Source organism: Camellia sinensis, chromosome 3 (assembly GCF_055761805.1).
Source record: "Camellia sinensis isolate YWXY chromosome 3, ASM5576180v1, whole genome shotgun sequence".
Classification (NCBI taxonomy): Eukaryota; Viridiplantae; Streptophyta; class Magnoliopsida; order Ericales; family Theaceae; genus Camellia; species Camellia sinensis.
Window position 1 is genome coordinate 119,907,090 of NC_138963.1, and position 7,285 is coordinate 119,914,374.

Genomic DNA, 7,285 nt, shown 5'->3' on the forward strand with positions numbered 1-7,285 from the left:
GCAGATTTGCTACACACCCAGTCTTAGTGCAACCCTTCTGTGGGAGGAACTCACTGGCTGTGAGCGAAACAAAAAGAATCTAGCAGCAAGCTAGGGACAAGAGCCCGCAATTTCTTGTTTATCCATCAACCACCCGGGGGAGGGATAAAAAAAAGAGAGATTGAAGAATAGAGAGATGTGCGCTGAGAGAAAAAGTGAGAAAAAATAGAGCTTGAGGGCCGAGTGATGTGAGAATCACAAATGAGAAAGGGTGGGAAACAATACCCAGAGAAGCAGGCTCCCTGTGCACGTCTGAGTGTCGTGTCTTTTTGTTTTATCTCGATTCTTGTCTTGAGTCGTTTTTGAGTGTCTATGTTTGTGTTTAGGTTGTTTACCTTTTGTTTTCCGTTGTTGAGTCGTAGTGCGCTATGTTCAGTCGTAGGCTCAATACCCGGTCGAGAACTCATTTATGAATTTCAAAATAAAATCGTTTTGCGCTCCGAGTGCCGTGCTGTTCTCCACATCTGTGCAAAACAAGATTCGTTCTTTCATAAAACCGCAGGGTTCAACCCAGGTCATGTCAGAACAGTAAAACCAGGACCTATTTGAAGCTATATGGGTTCCAGACTACAAAGCAAAAGAAAAGGGAAAATGTCGGGTATCTGAGTTTGTTTCAACTTCAGTAAGTTCCGAGACTACATTCCACGTGTACCTCTTCGGGTCTTGCCATTGCTCTGAAGTACGAGTGGGCCTCTACCTCAAGCTCAAGATCAAGTCTGCTTCAAGCCAGAATGGCGATCAAAAGTGCTCTCCCTGAGTACCATTCCCTGCTAGAGGCATCTTGGCTGTGTTCGCAATGAGTTCCTAGGAGACCAACTGTGACGGTGGAAACTAGAGTTCGAATGACTCACGCCTAGAACGCAAAGGTTCGGGATTTCCGAGACTAAAGTCTGGTTTAAATACCCAGAGACGTGTCCTCGGCTTGAAATCTGTATGGAAGCCCCATAGGTTGAGATAGCGTGTATGCACCTCAATTCTGGATACCGAACCAACCTAGTCTGTCACCCCGTTGGAGAATAGGGAAAGTTGTGAATATGATCAAGAAGAAAGGCAACATCCAAAGTGTTCTACGTGAAGAACCCTTGTCAATATTTCAGAGCCTTTGTACTGTAAGTTAAAGGTAAGTGTTCGAAGAGCATAAGGGGAGATCCCCATCAGAGTAGAGAGGTTCATCGCCACTCACCCCATGAGGTGCTTTCTAAAGCGCCGCTACGCTTGTTTATTGCGTTCCTTAAATATCATGCATTGTATTGCACTGTACCTATCAAACTTCTTTCTCATTCATGCATGATATTGTATGTACGGTTCATTCAAAGAAGTTCCGTTTGAGATCATTTATTTAGTGTATCAATCACACACCATTCAGTTAGTGTATCAATCACACTTCATTTATTTAGTGTATCAATCACACCTCATTCCCCTTTAGTGTATCAATCACTTTCTTTATTCGTTTAGTGTATCAATCACACTTCATTTATTTAGTGTATCAATCACACTCTCTTCACTTAGTGTATCACACACATTCTCATTTTCTGTATCTATCACACTTTGTGTTCACCTTTTGTGTATCCATCACACTTGTTCACTAAGTGCATCTATCACACTTCGTGTTCACCTTTTGTGTATCCATCACACTTGTTCACTAAGTGCATCTATCACACTTCGTGTTCACATTTAGTGTATCCATCACACTCGTTCACTAAGTGCATCTATCACACTTTGTGTTCATTTTCAGTATATCAATCATACTCTGTTCACATACTGTATCTATCACACTTTGTGTTCATTTTCAGTATATCAATCATACTCTGTTCACTAAGTGCGTCTATCACACTTCGTGTTCACATTTAGTGTATCCATCACACTCGTTCACTAAGTGCATCTATCACACTTCGTGTTCACATTTAGTATATCAATCATACTCCGTTCACATAGTGTATCTATCACACTTTGTGTTCATTTTCAGTATATCAATCATACTCTGCCCACTAAGTGCATCTATCACACTTCGTGTTCACATTTAGTGTATCCATCACACTCATTCACTAAGTGCATCTATCACACTTCGTGTTCACATTTAGTTTATCAATCATACTCTGTTCACATAGTGCATCTATCACACTTTGTGTTCATTTTCAGTATATCAATCATACTCTGTTCACTAAGTGCATCTATCACACTTCCTGTTCACATTTAGTGTATCCATCACACTCGTTCACTAAGTGCATCTATCACACTTTGTGTTCATTTTCAGTATATCAATCATACTCTGTTCACATAGTGCATCTATCACACTTTGTGTTCATTTTCAGTATATCAATCATACTCTGTTCACTAAGTGCATCTATCACACTTCGTGTTCACATTTAGTGTATCCATCACACTCGTTCACTAAGTGCATCTATCACACTTCGTGTTCACATTTAGTATATCAATCATACTCTGTTCACATAGTGCATCTATCACACTTTGTGTTCATTTTCAGTATATCAATCATACTCTGTTCACTAAGTGCATCTATCACACTTCGTGTTCACATTTAGTATATCAATCATACTTTGTTCACATAGTGCATCTATCACACTTTGTGTTCACATTTAGTATATCAATCATACTCTGTTCACATAGTGCATCTATCACACTTTGTGTTCATTTTCAGTATATCAATCATACTCTGTTCAGTAAGTGCATCTATCACACTTCGTGTTCACATTTAGTATATCAATCATACTCTGTTCACATTGTGACACCCCTGTTCCGTAGTATGTTAATTGGTCCTTAACATGATGTGATTATGTATTTTGATATGATTTTGTGTTCCACTATGTGAAAATATGTGGTTTGAAATTTTATCTGTTCATCGTAGGAATATCTGTTTGAGTAGTCTGTTTTGGAAATTTAATTGAGGGCCTTATCGGCCACGGAACCCGAAATTGACTACGCCATTGTGGTTGGCATAATTTTTAGGGCCTACGGTGAAATTTAATTGAAATTTGATTCTGGTCAATTTAAACTGATTAAATTGAGAAATTAAGTACCCCATTATTTTATATTAAAATATTTGTTAGTGGGGCTTGTTGTATATTTGTATTGCACTCTCCTTTAGCTCTCTTAAAACTCAAAATCTGAGTTAGACAATTGAGAGTGAGAGAGAGGCCGGCCATGGAGAGAGAAGGGGAGAGATTTGTGTAATTTGGGCTCAAGACTTGGGAATTTGAAGATCTAGCTCAAGATTTGGCTAGAGCTTGAGTGTTGAAGCTCTTAGGTAAGTGATTTCTTGAACTCTTACTTGTAATTTGTAAGTTCAAGGGTTGTTTGTGATCAAGAACATGTAATGAGTTGATTTTTATTGAGATCGAAGTCTTAGAACTCATGCATGTAAGAAATTACTTTGAATTTGCATGTTTGAGCTTGAAACACATGATTCATGTGGAGTTTTGGGTAAAGCTCATGTTGTAGTCACCATTTGTACCATCTAAGTTGAGAATGATGAGCATCTCCCACATGCATGTACAAATCATGGGAGTATAAGTCTTGAATGTTTGAATTTGAGCATGTTGATGATGGGTTTGAGACAATTTGGGACATGCATGTAGATAATTCATGTAATTGAGCTTCCTAATGTTGTAATCTGCATTAGTAGCATGTTAGCATGTGTAAATGTGTAATTTGAACCATTGCATGCAAGAAATGTAGATGGAAAACTGATTTGGAGCTCACGAACACGATCTGGGAAACCCAGATTTTTGAGGTCCGCTCGAGCGGGGTAATGGCCGCTCGAGCGGGAAAATCGTGCTCTCAGCATTTTTGCAGAGTTGGATGCCCGCTCGAGCGGGACATTTCACGCTCGAGCGTGGATCTTTGTAGACGGACCTTCAGCTCGAGCGCATCTTTTGTGCAACCAGTGCCTTGCAGGCCTTAAGGGTCCGCTCGAGCGGAGAAGCTTACGCTCGAGCGGGGACCCTGTTTTCTGGAATTTTGTTCATGCATTCTGTGATTCGTTTTCCGTTCTCTTTCACTTGTAAGCACTCTTAGGCATGTGTTAAGCATTGTAAATGAGTTAATGAGATAAGAACAAAGCCTAAAGAGGAATATGTGAATTAAAGAACGAATTGAACTGTTAGTGACCCTTTTGTATTCATGAAATGTGTAGGGTCAAGCTCCAGGGCGCATCCACAAGCCGATCACTGTGAGTAACATCAATATTTGAAAACTTGTCAATGTCCAATTGTTATTCCCCTATAAATATTATGAGTTGTTAATTGGGATTGTGGACAAAAGTTTGACATGAATGAATGGGCCAAAGGCCGTTTGACATAAATGAATGGGCCAAAGGCCGTTTGACATGAATGAATGGGCCAAAGGCCGTTTGACATAAATGAATGGGCCAAAGGCCGTTTGACATGAATGAATGGGCCAAAGGCCGTTTGACATGAATGAATGGGCCAAAGGCCGTTTGACATGAATGAATGGGCCAAAGGCCGTTTGACATGAATGAATGGGCCAAAGGCCGTTTGACATAAATGAATGGGCCAAAGGCCGTTTGACATAAATGAATGGGCCAAAGGCCGTTTGACATGAATGAATGGGCCAAAGGCCGTTTGACATGAATGAATGGGCCAAAGGCCGTTTGACATGAACGAATGGGCCGAAGGCCGTTTTGCCATGAATGGAAACCCGGATGGGCCAAAGGCCAGAATGCTTGGAACTACAGTTACTCGACTTGCATTTTGTATAGTTATATATATATATTTTGCTGTTAAACAGAAGTATGAATTGGGCCCAAGGCCGTTTGGAGCATGTTGATCTACATATTGTTATGTAACTGTTATATTTGATATTATTCACTGGGCTATCGCTCACGCTCATTCATGTATTTGTAGGTGAGCCAAGGGAAGTCCAAACCCAGCCCCAGTGAAGTCTGCTAGGAACAACAGGAGTTTTGGGAGAGTCAGCCTTGTGCCTCGCGCATGAGACCATCCTTGCCCTTTTACTATGTACCTATGTTTTGTCTTGTTGGCAAGGACCCAGTGCATGTCTGTACATAGTCTGTTATAGGTTGACTCGTTTTGAACGATCCTGTCTGTAATGAATTTTGTGAAGCTGTACTTTTGATGTGAGTTATTAACGTATCTGAGTATGGTTTGTTTGATGTGCATATAAGCACGGCTCTATGGACAAAGTTTTTTATTTTGCTTCCGTTTGGCCCCCATTAACTCTGTTAGAATACGTTTAGAACAGTTTGAGGCCGTAGGTAATCTCATGATTACTGGCCGGTTACGTCCTTAACCCACGGGGGCGGGTTCGGGTCGTGACAGAGTGGTATCAGAGCACGAGTTAATAACTCACACACTTGTCCAAAAAGAGCAATAAGCGTCTAGATAAGATCTAGGATGCATTCATGTGATAAATACGAGTTTGGAAGCATTGATTATATGCTTAATTGTTTTGTTATGAATAATTATATGTGTAAGTTGTGAACTACTTGCATTACGAATTATCTGGAAATATGTGCTCCTTAGTGTATGTGTACTTGTGTACCTTTGGTATGGAATATAATGCAAGTTTAATTAGATGGTGAGAACCAGAGGTGATGAGTTAGAGGAATCCTCTGCTGCCAGACTGGACAGAATGGAAAGACTGATTCAGGAAATGGCAGAAGCTTTGAGACAGCAACAGGAGTGGCAACAACAGTGGCAGCAACCACATCCGCCACCTCCACCTCCGGCACCACCTGTGCCAGATAATCAAAATGATGATCGAATAATCGCTCTCACCAAGGAATTCAAGAAAATGAAACCACCACAGTTCCATGGTGGACTAGATCCCTTAAAAGCCGAAGCTTGGGTACTTGGGATTGAAAAACTGTTTGAGGTGTTTCCGTGCTCGGATACACAGAAAGTGCTTCTAGCCACCTTTATGCTAGAAGATGAAGCGAGAAGATGGTGGATGTTGATGAGGGAAAACCACAGAGATATTGATTGGGCGAAATTTTTGGAAATCTTCTATGACAAGTACTTCCCGCAGTGTGTCCGGGACAGGAAAGTGGCAGAGTTCATGGAACTCAAACAAGACAGTATGACTGTAGCTGAGTATGAGGCCAAATTTACTGAGTTGGCCAGGTTTGCACCACACGTAATTGACACTGATTATAAGAAGGCAAGGCATTTTGAAGGTGGGCTCCGAAGTGACATCCTAGAGCGGGTGAATGTCCTGAAATTGGAGACCTACATTGGGGTGCTTGACCGGGCCATCATATCAGAGGCTAATATAGCTAGACAAGCTAAGCCAACAACCGAATGGAGAGGCAACAAAAGACAAGGCTTCTTTTTGAAGAAGAAATTTCTGAAAAAGCAAAACACGGGCTCCTCAACTACCTCAAGTTCTTCCCGAGACACGACTCCCATGTGCAACACTTGTAGCAAAAGGCACCGTGGAGTTTGTTACCGTGCATCGGGAGCCTGTTTTAAGTGTGGGAAACAAGGGCATATAGCCCGAGATTGTAATCAGAATAGTGGGAAGATAGCTGCTAGCTCCACTGCATCGATCCCGAAGCCGGGAAACACTTTGAGATCTGCTACTACTGGGGATACAGTGAGACAAGGGAGAGTCTTTGCACTCGTTCCGGGTGATACACGGAATGCCAATGCCGTTGTCTCAGGTACTATCTCGATATGTAATCAGGATGCTTTTGTGTTAATTGATTCTGGATCAACGCATTCATTTGTGACATATGCATTTGCATCTAGACTGAAAAGACCCCTAGAATTGTTGCCATATTTGTTATGTGTGTCTGCTCCATCGGGGGAATCTGTGTTATGTGACTATATATATCGGTTTTGTGACATGCATATTGAGGATGCTACCCTGTATGTAGATTTGTTGCCCTTAAACTTTAGACACTTTGATGTAATTTTGGGCATGGATTGGTTGACCAAATACTGTGCCACTATAGATTGTGTGACAAAGAGGGTTGTATTTAAACCACCAGAACAGGAAGAAATTGTGTTTGTGGGAAATGGGGTAGTACCTCCACCATATTTGATATCTGCAATGAAAGCATGTAAATTGATCAGGAAGGGATGCCAGGGTTATTTGTGTTATGTATTGACTGAACAATCCGTGAATGTTGAATTGAACGATATTCCCATCGTTAGAGAATTCCCAGATGTGTTTCCAAATGAATTACCAGGGGAATTGGTAGACAGGGAGATAGAGTTTACTATTGAAACTGTGCCAGGCACCC